The following is a 13,728-nucleotide window of genomic DNA, read 5'->3' as shown; positions in this document are numbered from 1 at the left end:
GAGGCGGTATGTTCCGAGCACTGTGTTCCTACGCTGTCTGAAGGTGATGGAGGTATCATCGCTGACCACCAGGGGGCGACAAAACGCAGAGTGCGCAGATCCCCAGAGAGGTATAGAGAATAAACAGAAAACAGGAAAACTGTATGTTTCTACTCACATGTTGGACATTCCCATGGTGCATAACTCCCTATATACATATAAAGTGAGAACATCCTGTCTCCTACGTAATAACCAAACAATGTTCCTTTTTAAACAGCTATGTACAAAGTTAGACACTATAAGAACAGGTTTCCATTTCCAACCTACTTGAACATATTAATATTAAACATATATTATAATAAGAAATTCAAGATCCACACATTTGTTGTTATAGACACCCCATAGCAAGTATATTTTAGTTTAAATCCTTTCTGAGGCTCTTTATGCATATAGTTGCTTGTTCTTTGTGTCCATGTGTTGTTCTCTCTGGGTACTTTAGGTTCCTCCCACAGCTAAAAAAGTTAAATTGTTTATTGCACCAGTAGCTACTGGTGCAATAAACTAGTGGGTGGGAAAATAGGGTAAATCTCCATCCAAAATGTTTAACTTTACTTCAGATCAGCAATTCTTCAACTAAAAGAATTGGAACAATCCTCCCAAAGGACATATCAGAGCTAATTTTAAAGTAGATGAGGCACAATACAATAAACCTTCTGCACTACAAACAATGATGACTTATAATACCAGTACTTTCCCTTGAGCAGTTAACTAACATGATCAGCCAGTAGAAGAAATATTTCATTTTGCTTATTATTATATTGCTATTGAAATAAGATAATTAGAAGAGATCTGACCTGAACTTGAAATTTATGAGAAATGCCTTAAATCCAGGTTTACTCCAAGAAAGCAACGAGTTTAAAAGCACCCCACTAAAATGGCCAGATATTATTCAAGAGTTATGCCTTGGGATATTAACTCTGTCCATGGGTGGTTCTAGACAGGGGCCAACGGGGGCCAGAGCCCCTGTAGATCATGTCCTGGCCCCTGTACTAAAGACATAATACTTAAAAGAAATTCTAAAGATGATATGTGCTGGAACAGACATTGTTACTGATGGGTCCTTTGGATCTAATTCTTGTTTTTTACTTTACAAATTCTGTTTTACTAATTATTTAAAAACAATAAGGTGATAGCTTCGGTGGTTTTGAGATAGGATCCCAGTTTTCATCTGCTAAATGTTTTTTTTTTTCAAAACAAATTTTAAAGAATACTCTAATTTTTACAGCTGAATTTATGATTTTCCTGAGTTCTAAATCAGATTTTATTGAAAAGGGTTATTTTAACTTAAGTCAAAATATGTAAAATTCCTAAATTCTGAATGTACTGTATATTGACCTAATAAGACAGAATTTTAATTTAACCTAATTGAATAGAAAATTCACTTCATGCAGCACTATTTATATATTTGAATCCCTTGCCCTGTTTTTTATTTCATAGGTTTCTGTGCCCCCATGAAAACCTGCTGGCCCCCTCCTGGCCCCCTGAGGCATTTGGTCTAGATCCGTCACTGACTCTGTCCCTGGAAAATTGTATTACTTGATTATACAGTAATAATAAATGTATTATTTAATATGATTTATTTTTAAGGGCATCATCCCACCAAATATTGTTGGTGTACAGTCATTAAATAAATTACAATAATAAATAAAATAATTAAAAATTCAACTAATGCTTGTTATTTGGATTAAAAGTACCTCCTTAAAATAATAACCTTTATGGAGGTATGCATTATAGTTTACATTAAGTTCACATTTCTGCAAATTTTTTGCAACATTCAGGTCTAGTATTTCAAACTTATCACTTATCAAAATAATCATACTTAGAAAGAAATTGCAATAAAATACATCAGCCTTATTGTAATTAATCCATATATTAATTTTTTTTTTTAAATATTGGGGTGTGTATGTATATTTGTGATGCCCATATGGATAATTTATAGCCAGTGTGGATCAGAGAAGATCTGCAATACTTTCTAAGTTGCAGCCGTTTTGTTCCCTACAAATTTCAGTCTTAAAGTTTTTTATTTAATTTCATACTTTAAGGATGCTTCATATTATGAGTGTATGAAAGTGTCTGACCAGAGCTGTACCATGTTTGATTCACTTCCAAACTCTACTCATTTGGTGGTTTATCACTTCATTACATTAACAGGATCATTTATGGTGTTAACAGTATTCCAAATCTCTAAAAGTATCAAATATTTTAAACCCCACATATTTGCCACTTTATTTTATTATCTGCAGTTTTTCCAGCATTGCAAAACAAAACTTCTAAATAAGAGCCGATCTTTCCGTTTCAGCGGCTTGTCATGTGGAGACCTTCCAGAATCAGGGAGATAAAAAAAAAAAAAAAACGAATCTGCAGCTCTGCTTGCGTATAATCCCCTCTGCCATTTCCCCACAAAAGTACAAAAAATGTAACAGAACCTTTAGCGATAACCCTACAACAGGAATAGTCTGGACAGTGTCTTCCATGAAAAATTGAAAACTTAAAAATGACCCCATTTCATAGCATTGGAAGGAAACCATATGTAGAAGTAGCCTCATGTGTCCTCAGTAATCCTGAAGAGTCCTGGTGTTTGTCATTTTTACTGTTTAACTTCACAGTTTATGGCAGAACTCTGATTTGTTATCACTGATGGAGACAGCTGATTATATGAGCTACATCACTTATTAACAGAGTGCAAGCTAATGCAAACTGCTGCTTTTATTCATAGAAATATCATAAGGGCACAGACATTTAACATTTTTATTTAATTTTAATTTTAGCCTGTTGTCATGGAATTATGATTACTTTAGTTTTATGATTAATTGAATTAACCAGAAAATTTAATAAAATCTTATTCAACATGATGAGAACTATCAGTGCATATTAAAATAAATAAAGTCAGTCAGATCTAATTTTAGTTAAGGGAGAACTAGACAAGTTGGGGATCACGTCTTTGGATTAAACAATACAACTGGACGGCCCTAGACAAAAGCAAAACTTTAAAAAGAAAGAAAAGATTACACATTTTGAAATCCTGAAGACATTTCTTTTGTAAAGCACAAGGAGTAACACCGACTGGAAAAGGGAACGAATTTCCAGTAAGCAATATCTGGGAATATGGTATCCAGAAAATGTTGCGATACTATGCATCCAAGACATAAATACTAAAACTAATTTACAGTTGAATTGAAGAACTAAGAGAAGATTGAGTCTGGAATAACAACAGATGTCTACATTTTGACTAGAACTAACTTTTCTATTAATCAATATCAATAAAAACACTGAAAAATTTAACACTGTATTAAAAAACATAATCTCTTGGATCTCTGAGGATCTTAGGGAAGCTGGAACTCAGTCTACAGTCTGGATCCTGTCTGGTAAATATCAACCATTACAGCATCATGCCCAATATGTGCTGCCCATTTTTTGGGTCATATTCTTTATGACATTATTGCTTTGTTTTCCTCTATATGTATGATTTAAAAAAAATTATACAATGATAACAAAAGTTACATTAGTCTAAAGTAAAAGAAACAAAAATAAATTCTTACTTAATCAATAAAAACATTAACAATGGATAGCAAATCAATGGATGCGCATCACATGATCTCAAGGCATGGCTTCTGAAAGCAGTGATGCATCTTCAATCAAATTGAAGTAACAGCCAATATTAATAGAGGATTTCCAGTCACATCACCGCCATTTTTCATGTCACCGTGCTAGATGGAATAAAAACCACCTGTGTGTACCATAATTATACAGCAAGATCCATCCATCCATTTTCTGACACACTTAATTCCAAGTGGGGTCATGAGGGGTGCTGGTGCCTATCTCCAGCTGTCTACAGGCAAGAGGCGGGGTACACCTTGGATAGGTCGCCAGTATACAGCAAGATATTCAATTCAATTCAGTTTATTTATGTAGTGCCGATTGTGGATTAGTGGTCTAGTGGTTAGTGCAATGTGCTTGGGTCCTCCCACAGACTGCCACTCTGGCTCCCTGAGCAAGATTCTTAACCCCAGATTGCTCCCCTGGTGCTGCACAGCGGAAGCCCACTGCTCCCACAGGGGATGGGTTAAATGCAGTGAATTTCTCCAATGTGGGACAATAAAGAATTTACGATTCCCAACACGTGTCATCTCAAGGACATTTTACAGAGACAATACAACCAGATCATATGGTCAAATTGATTCAAAGTTTTCTATCTAAAGAAAACCAGTTGATTGCTTTGACTCGAAGGCAATCCTTCACACCAAGCATGCTTGTAGCAACAGTGGAGAGGAAAAACTCCCTTTTAACAGGAAGAAGCCTCCAGCAGAATCAGACTCAGAGTGAGCGGCCATCTGTTGAGGCCAACTGGAGTTCAAGGAGACAGAAGCAGAAATAGAAAAAGAAGCAGAGATACAAAAGTTGACTGTCAACGAGCTACACAAGCGGCCCGTCCAGGAAACACACAGCCAGGAAGATGAGCTCCGAGTCAGCTCCCATGTAAGAGAATAAAAAGAGCACATCCAGTTAGTCACAGTCAGAGAAACGGGACTCCACTGAAAAACAGGCAGAGCACAAACATGTATAAACAAAGGCATCAGCACAGCCTATATCCCGCTCTAGGATGGTGTCACAACCAAACAGGAATGGACCAGATGAAGCTACTATGATGAGAAAAAGAAGAGAGAGCATAAGGTTAGAGATTGAACTAAAGCCGGGTGTACACTTGGTCGTCGTAAGGTGGTCATGGGCAAATAGCTCTGTGGGCATGCGCAAAGAAGAACTCTTCTTCTCCTCTTAGGCGAAAACACAGAAGCATGGCAGGGGAGCGAGTGAAATTGAGTTTTTTCTGTAAAATTGACAGAACTTAGTAGCCACGTTCACTCAGCAATGCCTTTTCTTTTTAGGGCTTTCAGCACAAAATTGCACAAATTGTCGATGCAATGCGTTTCACTCTAGTGAGCATCATATTCCTCTTCTACTTGTTTGACTTCCACATAGACGAGTCTGAGAAGTGCCATCTCACTGATGACTAGGTTATTGGTTTATCCCCATCCACCTGTTTGATCCCAGCTATCAGTGCTAGATTATTCGAGCCATAGGTGATAGTTCTCCAGCATACCCAGTTTGTCATTCTGATAGCCTGATCCTGACTAGTTTCTGCTCCTGGACCTCTGAGCCTGCCTGCCTCTGTTTTGATTTGTTTACATGACCTGTTTTCAGACTCCTGCTAGATTCTGCCTGTTCATGACCTTGGATCTGTCTCCCAACCCCGGCTTGAATTTCCCTACGGTACCTCTTTTCGGATCTCTAATCTTCTGGCCTGGACTTCTGCTTCCTCATTGACACTGGTTTTGGCTCATTCTCCCGGAAAACTCCTGCTCTTCCTCGTCTGATGGCTTCGGCCGGCTCTACAGCCCTCTTGGCTTCAGCTCCTGGAACTCTGGGCATGCTGTGGAAAATCCTCCAGCTGGATTCCACTCCGTCCTCTGGGCACGGGCTGAACTTTAAAACCAGGTTAGTGACTCAGGCCCGTAATCGTTCTCCATCAGAGTTACGAGGTCACTAACCTGTGTTTCCCCCTGTACAGAAATTCCAGCCATCTAGCCCTAGCTGCTGAGCCGCAGACTCTTCTAGCAGTTAATAAATGCTTTTATAAATCACTTCAGTCTTTTCTGCCTGAATTCTGGGTCCAACGTTCTAAGTCCTGACAAGGTTATACTTTGTTGAGTAGCCTATTGTGTTTTTCACCGTTTTTTTATTACTTCACTTGTATGTTTTTTGCCCATTTTCTTTGCTGCTGATTCACTTGAATTTCCCAAGTGTGGAAACATAAAGCATGTTTCCCTTCATAGTTTGGTTGATGTCACCCACTTTCTGTTCTAACCACACAAACCCAACATTTGGATGAAAGAAGTGACTCAGCAGTGCAACTTCTTGCAAGATCATTAAGACACAAATGAGTTTTGAAAACAGAATTAATACACAGTTTTGTCATATATTCTGTGTTTATATTTACATTACTATCAAATGTTTGTCTTTTGCTAATTACTTATTGATTAAAATGACATTTTAAAGTGAACAATGTGATAAACTAAAATGATAGACGCAACCAGATAAGATGTAGTAAAATCTTATTATGCTGAATATTTGAAATTGATTGTCTGTGAAGAATTATGATGCTGCTTGGTTTATTCTTCACCCACAGAAAAATCAAAGTTTTTATTACTCTTTATTACTTCTTCTAATTTTCGAAATTTAAACCTAACCCATATAAACCCAGCATGTAGGTCAAAGAATCCAGCAGTTTTCCAAGTGCTTTTACAAGATTTTTTTCTGTCCCATTGAACTTTATTTGAGTAGCTAGGTAGTCTGTAGGTATTTCTGAACACAGAGGACATTTTGGGTAAACCTTTTAGGTGTTGTTTGTATCTGTGGGGATGTGAGGACCCTTTGAAATCTGGTGCAAACATCCCACATTTTATTTATGGCAGGAACTCTGCAGTGATGTTGAAGGCAGACTCTCATCAATCCTCATCTATTTCTTGTAAATGGTGCAACAGTGGTCTGGTCACTTAAAATATAAAACACAAACCTTGTGACCTGGGAGTGTAAATACACACACACACACACACAAACCAACACATTACCTCTGTATTTACAGAATGGGGATGAGTCAAACTGACTCTAAGCACTTAAGCTGTGTGTGACATGTAGCTCGGAGCGAGGACTCCAGCGCTCCAACCCCAAATAAAGACATGGACTTGTGCGTTGTTGTTATGAGCTGTCCTCCTGGTGTCAGGGCCAGGAAGATGAGTGTTTTTCTGTGCCTGGTGTTTAGGAAAGCTTTCCAGAGGACAAAGTCCTGTGAAATGTTTGTATGATGTTTTTGTGCTGTATTATGATCACGGAACAAGCTTTGGAAAATGAGTACGTCTTATCTCATGCTTCATCAATTCAGTTAAATGACACTGTGTTCAATCAGGATTTGAAGTTTTAAAACTCTTTGATCTCGCATTAAATTGCCCCAGTCCTTTATGTACTCACAGAAATAAAACAGTTGCAATTCAAAAATCCTGGAATTCTGCTGGATATTTTTTTTTTGTAAGTCTGCTGTAGCAGGAGATAACCATAAAGTTATCTCTGAAAATGAACTTGGTATGAACTTTAAAGTAAGGAATGAGGGTTAAGATTGATTTGATATTTTTAAAAGCATTTGTCCCAACGTGTTGAGGGCAGATCGGATTTCCAAAAAGCTGTGATCTTTATGATCTGCTCATTTACTCTCTAACACAGTCAGTTTGGAAATAAAGACGTGCTAGACCCCCATCTAGCTCCTCCCCTGTGAGCACTGTTTTTCAAAAACTTCAAGCCTGATTTCATTTCTAACAGATGCCCCAGGTTAGGCTTTAAAGCTAAAGTATGTATGTTTCATCGACATCTAATTGTCAGTTTGCAAAGACATGAACCGATCCCCCCATCCCTCCAATAATATGGAAGCCGTCATGGTACAAAATGGCTTCTGCAACGTCCATATCACCAATTTTGTCAAGCGATAATTTTGTTTGTTTAAATAGTTTTTTTATAAATAGTATTTTGTCAGTCCATGGAAGTTATGGATTTTATATAGGCCTAGGATAGTCAATATGTCTGTTATTTATTCTACATTGTGTCATGTTTTAGAATAGAATTCAACTTCATAGTCATTACACTGTCACAAGTACAAACTTTGTAGACTGTCATGAGTTTTAGTGAGCTGCTTAGCATAGTGACCTAAAAAGACTATGTAACTGTACTCCTTTAATTTGATAGCGAGATAGTGTTGGATGGAAGCATATATATATTCACTGTTTACGGAATCCAAGTCTTGACTGCAGCATGTGGGTTATTAGACAAGGACGAGGGCAAAAGAAGGGGGCCAAAAAGTGGGCCAGCAGAGGGAAAGGTGGTAGCGGGATGACTGGAGCCGAGGAGGCAAGATTTAAAGCTCTCCAAAAGAGCAAGAAAGACCACCAACGTGGTCTGGGTGATATAAATAAGCATAATTAATATTTTTTTCACAGCTCTGAGTGCTATATGTAGTTAAAGTAATGTTGTTATATACTTTCCGTAGTCACATCGGAGAGTAATAGCGATCTCTGATGTCACTAGTTTGTCAGCTCTGTGATGCCATAGCACAAAAGATGTCTGACTTCATAAATGCGAGAACCGCTTGTATGTTATTATAAATAGCAATTTCTAAGGCAACACAAACATAAAGCTTGAAACTTTCAGTTCAAAGATGATAATAAGGAACAAACTTATGTATAATACTCGTATATATTATATTTCTGTCATTAAATCCCAGTAGTTATTACACACTGGAGCTTTAATATTAAGCCTGGGGATTTTTACAGCCCTTTGTCTTGGCATGTGAAAAAATATAGATTGTTACTGCATGTTAATAGAGTGAATTTTGTTCAATTAATGTTGCGAGCAAATAACATGCTTTGTAAATGGGAAAATTTGAAAATCATAAAATTTAGATTAAATTTTCAAAGACTTCTTAAATCAAAAATTGAAATCTTAAGTCTTTTTTTTTCTTAAAATAAGTGCATTTGTTCTTGAATTGAACAAAACAATTTATTTTTGCATTTTTTCCAAATTGTGTTTTACAGATCATTCTCTTCACTTCAAGCCAAATACTGACATGCGCATTGACCAATAAAGATGTTGCCAACAATCATGCAGACCAATAGAAATGCAGCTTCGGTCCTCTTTCCAGATGACTGCCGCCCCAGGATTGAATTGACTATGAAAAAAATGCAGTTCTCAGAGCTCTGTCTGAAAAATTAAATTTGATAATACAAAAAAAAAACATTGAAAAAATAAAATGAGGAAAAAAAAAACGATTAAAAATATATGTATAATCAAATACTTTATATTACGCGCTGCTTGATAAAAATGCATTAGACGAATCACCAAGGTTACTCTCAAAACCTTTTTGAATAATATGTTTATCAAAGTTTCATTGCTTTTTTTCCCCCTATTCAAACAACATGTTCTTTGCCAGCAACAATAATGAAACAAAATTCACTCCATACATGTTGACTCAACCAGTGTTTGGTTCCCTCAGCGTCACTACTGGCCTGCAGGCAGCCTCCATGGCAACACTTTCAAAACCTTCAGGCTTTGGAATCTTGCAGTTGTCTCATAGTTTCAGATTAGTTTAAGTGTATCAGGTTAAAGTGAAGACCCTTCCATACATCTTCATCTTTTAAATCCCTAACATCTCAATATTAGTTTTTCTCTCAGAAAATCAAATATCGGTCTGGATTAAAAACAGATTCTGCTTTTTAAAAGCTAAAGCGATTTTTTTTTCTTTTCAAGTCTGTGATTAAGGATTTGTCAAATCACTTTAAACCTAAGATAATTCAGGTTGATATTATTGACCTTTGGGCCTCTGAAAATAACCCAAAACACTAAACTGATAAATATATATATATATATATATATATATATATATATATATATATATATATATATATATATATATATATATATATATATATCTTAGCGTGTTATGCAGAGAAGTAAGAAATCAGATTTAGAATATAATACAATTTGATCAGGGAGAGATGAGTGTGTTTAAATCCTGCTTTGCACTGCAGCCAGATTGAGAGATTTTCACACCGGGGATTTGCAAAGAGTAAAATATGCTCAAATATTCAAAGATTTACAAATGTTTGGATTCTACATTTACATCACAGCATGCTGGACATTCGTTGGTATTTTGTTCTTTCCTTTTATTCATTATTTTCTTTATTCCTACCTCCAGTCATCCATGAGTCCAGATAGAAACCAGACAGGAACACAGAGACAAACAACCATGCCCACATGTGCGCTGAAAGCTGAGGTCAATTTGGAGAGACCCACCTGTTGAGCATACTTTTGGACTTTGGAAGGAAGAGACGTCCCTGCAGCTCTACACGCTGCAAATGCAACATTTATGAGTAGGAATCTGTTATGAAAAACAATCTTATTATCTCACTGCACACAATTACAGGTCAAATTATGATCTTCTTTAAAGTATCCTGTTACTTTAAGCTACTGCATTTCTGACTTATCTCAGTGGAGATCTGAAACTGTTTCAACCAGAATGATAACGGAAACTTTGCTGTGGATTTTAGTCCCTCTGAAAATGTAAACAAAAAAACTTTGTCCCAAACACACATGGCCAACACTCCCAGGACTTCTGGAACATCCAACTGTTGGGTAGGTTGAGGAAAGATGGCAAAACACAGCTGGAAGCTGAACATGAGAAATGTGCTCTCTCTCTCTCTCTCTCTCTCTCTCGCTAGATGATGCAAATTAGAGTACTCTGTTCTTGTATCTCGCTTTCTACATATTTTCCAGACAGAACCTTTTTTATTTTGTGACATATTTTGTTACAGTAGTAGAAACCAGAGTTCTTCTAAGTAGTTCTACACCTGAGATCTTGTCACATATGCAATGCTGTTCTTTCCATCACTAATTAATTTCTCTGTTCTTTATTATGTATGGTAAATTTCTTCCAGTGCATATCTCCTGGGAAGTATTTTCCTAAAGTCTTTAACCAGTTAATATTTGTTAGAACTTTCATTATTAAACTTTTTTTCTGCCTAACACAGCTTCTGCCTGGGTCCTAATAAAACAGCACAAAGACCAAAAAACTTGCAGTACCTTAACTTTTAATTTGACCTCCATTAGTGAGGCGTCTGCCTGCATTTATAGCAGGTTTGGACATATTCAGAATTGTGGAGGAGTTATGCATATTAGTAAGGATCAAAAATAGTAATGTCTATGGACCAAAGTAATGCAGTGATGGCCCTCCCCCTCCTGTTGCTCTACAATGCCAGTCAACCTGCAGAACAAAGGCTGTGACTTGTTTCCCATTCTAAAAATTAGGGCATATAAGGCCTCCATTTTGAAGAGCACACAGTTAGAAACGTTTCTGTTAAGAACCAACTGCTTAAAAAACAAGCAAGCTACAGTATTATCAGCTTGCTATACTCTTGAACAAATATTAGGCTTACTTGAAAGCTACTAATGTGAAAGGGGGACCTAGATTTGCTCCAAATGATAATAAAAAAAATAATTACAATAATTATAATAATTAATACTAGAAGCTGGAAGAGTAGATGTTTCTATCTGTTTAAAAAAGTTAAGATTATTATACCAGTTTTGCTTTAAATTTTAGTGTAAATAGACACACCTCAGTACTTTTACTCTAGTTTTGCATATGCAGTGAGTAGACATGCATTCATGTCTACTCAGATCACTTTTACATTCACTTGTATGATTTACTAAATTATGCAAGTGAAATTCTTACATTATCCTATTTAGTGTTTAGCCTCAGATCCAGATCTGAGTGTGTGATTAGACAGACTTCTTGTCTTTGATCTCCTGCATCAACTTTTCAGGAAGTCGGATTTAGCAGTGACCTTTGACCCCAATCATCTTGTTGCGTTCCAATGTTTAAAGGCTGCTCTCTCTCTCTCTCTCTCTGATGGCACGTCTGTTTTACCTTCATTGCTGTTTTACCTACTTCCACTGGAGACCAAATGTGATAACTTGATCCAGCTCCTCCTTAAACTCAGTAAAAGTCACATCTTAATTTGCAGGATTAGTTTATATGGATCCGGTTCAAACTCAAGGAAACATATCAAATCAGTATGAATGGCTGTTTAAACTTGTGTTTTAATTCATCTCTGCTTCATCAAATGTAAACAGAGCCACAGCGTGAACAAATGAAAACTAAAGATGTCATTCCAATACATATACCTTAAGCTCTGGAGGTCAAACCATCTGTAAATAGATGTATTCTTTAATTAAACCAAAGAAACTCCAAACCTACTGAATTTTCTTTTTAATAGCCAAATATTCTCCACAATCACTCCATCAATTTCAAACTCAGCTAAACAAACATCTTAGTATAATCTGCTTTGGGGATATTTGTCAAATATCTGTGTGGACTTTACATGTGCACATTTTTTAAATTGCCGCACTTCCAGCTTAGGTCAAGAAAGAGCATGTAATGCCACATCATTTTTGATTCCTTCTTTCACTCCCCCACAGTTTCATTTTTTTTTTCTATAATAGACAAACGATATTGAAACATTTAAATAATTAAAGAATAATTCATTCATGGAAGCTCAACCCATTTTTTTTCACGCAAACTTAACCATCCATCATTTTCAGCACCATTGCCTTTGAATCCAAACAAAAAAAAACATTTAAATAATAGTAGGTCGAAACCTTCAGTGAAGCTTAGGGATTAATGGTAAAAGTCTGTTATTATTACTTGATCTTTAGATCACGTGGCACTCACTGACTTTTCCTTACACAGCAGATGAAAGACCAGATGTTGAGACACCGTGGTAGGAAATCTTCATCTGCCAAAGAAATCCAATTCAAATAATAGAGAAAATATATACATTACATAAAACACAAACTCGCCAAGAGCAACCAAGTATAAAAAGGATAAAAAAAAATAACCAAAGGAAATAATGATGACCATAACTGCAAAAATACTGGATTGACACACATTACATTTTCAGGTAGGCACAAGGTCAAGAGTGTTCACATTACACCAGCATGACCAGTTTGAGCATCCATTCTGAAAGAGGGAATCCATTCATTAAGGCATACCTGATGACCATTTTTCAATATTTCAAATAACTTAACTTCAGAATATCATCATTTATACATTATGTTTCAGGAATCATCACTTCATTTTACATCATAATCATTTTACTAGAAAAGTAAAGCAACATTTTAAACTCAGTCCACTTTGCTTCGCCACCATAGTTCACATTTTCATTTTTTAAACCTTCAATCCAGTTTGCACAGCTACAAGAAAAGTCCACATTTGCATTATTAATACATTACATTTTTATACATAGAAACATACAACGAGGGGAGGCTTGGAAGTGGCTTGGCACGTTGTCATGCTTGACCAGTCTCCTACAATCTAAATAAATACGCAAGACACAGTAAAACAGGTCTTTTCCCGTACACGGCTCTCCCTTTAAGCGACGGAGCCTTTGATTGACACTAATCGTCCCGCGAAAAAGGAGAGCATGCCCAGTGCGCCGACGTGGAAAAGTTTAGATTCTCAATTCACTTTTCTTATGCTGGTACCAGTTATTCACAGTGACTAAAAAATTAAATCACAGGGGGAAGTCTGTACAAGGTAAAAAAAAAAGAAACTGCAGTCTTAATGATGTTTGGCAACACTTTCTGTGTGTTTTGTGAGAGAGTTTGCGGTCAGCCATTTTATTTTGGATTTGTTGTTGAAATCCTCAAAACACACCGACTCCATTAGAGCTGAACACACACCACTGAGGGAAGGCGAGTATCGACGGGAAGTTAAGATCACATAAAGGAGACGTAATCCTAATCTTTGACAGTTTGAACGGAAAACAGTATTTTCACATGTCCAGTGTTACACTGATGAAAGGAAAAGTGCAAGAAAACATGGAAGAACACAAGCAAAGGTTTAGCTTAGAGATGCACCGATCAGAGAAATGTGGCTGATATCCAATTTTTTATTTACTTTAATGGCTATATTTAGCTTTCCTGCAGTGAGTGGAGGATTGGTATTTAGTACCTTTAGGTTATTGGTTGCTTAGAATTTGACCTATTTGAGTATGAAATAGTGCAGAACATTTTGTACTCGTAAAAAGGATGTTT

Source organism: Cyprinodon variegatus, unplaced genomic scaffold (genome assembly GCF_000732505.1).
Source record: "Cyprinodon variegatus isolate N-32 unplaced genomic scaffold, C_variegatus-1.0 Scaffold268, whole genome shotgun sequence".
NCBI lineage: Eukaryota > Metazoa > Chordata > Actinopteri > Cyprinodontiformes > Cyprinodontidae > Cyprinodon > Cyprinodon variegatus.
This window is presented reverse-complemented; position numbering follows the sequence as displayed.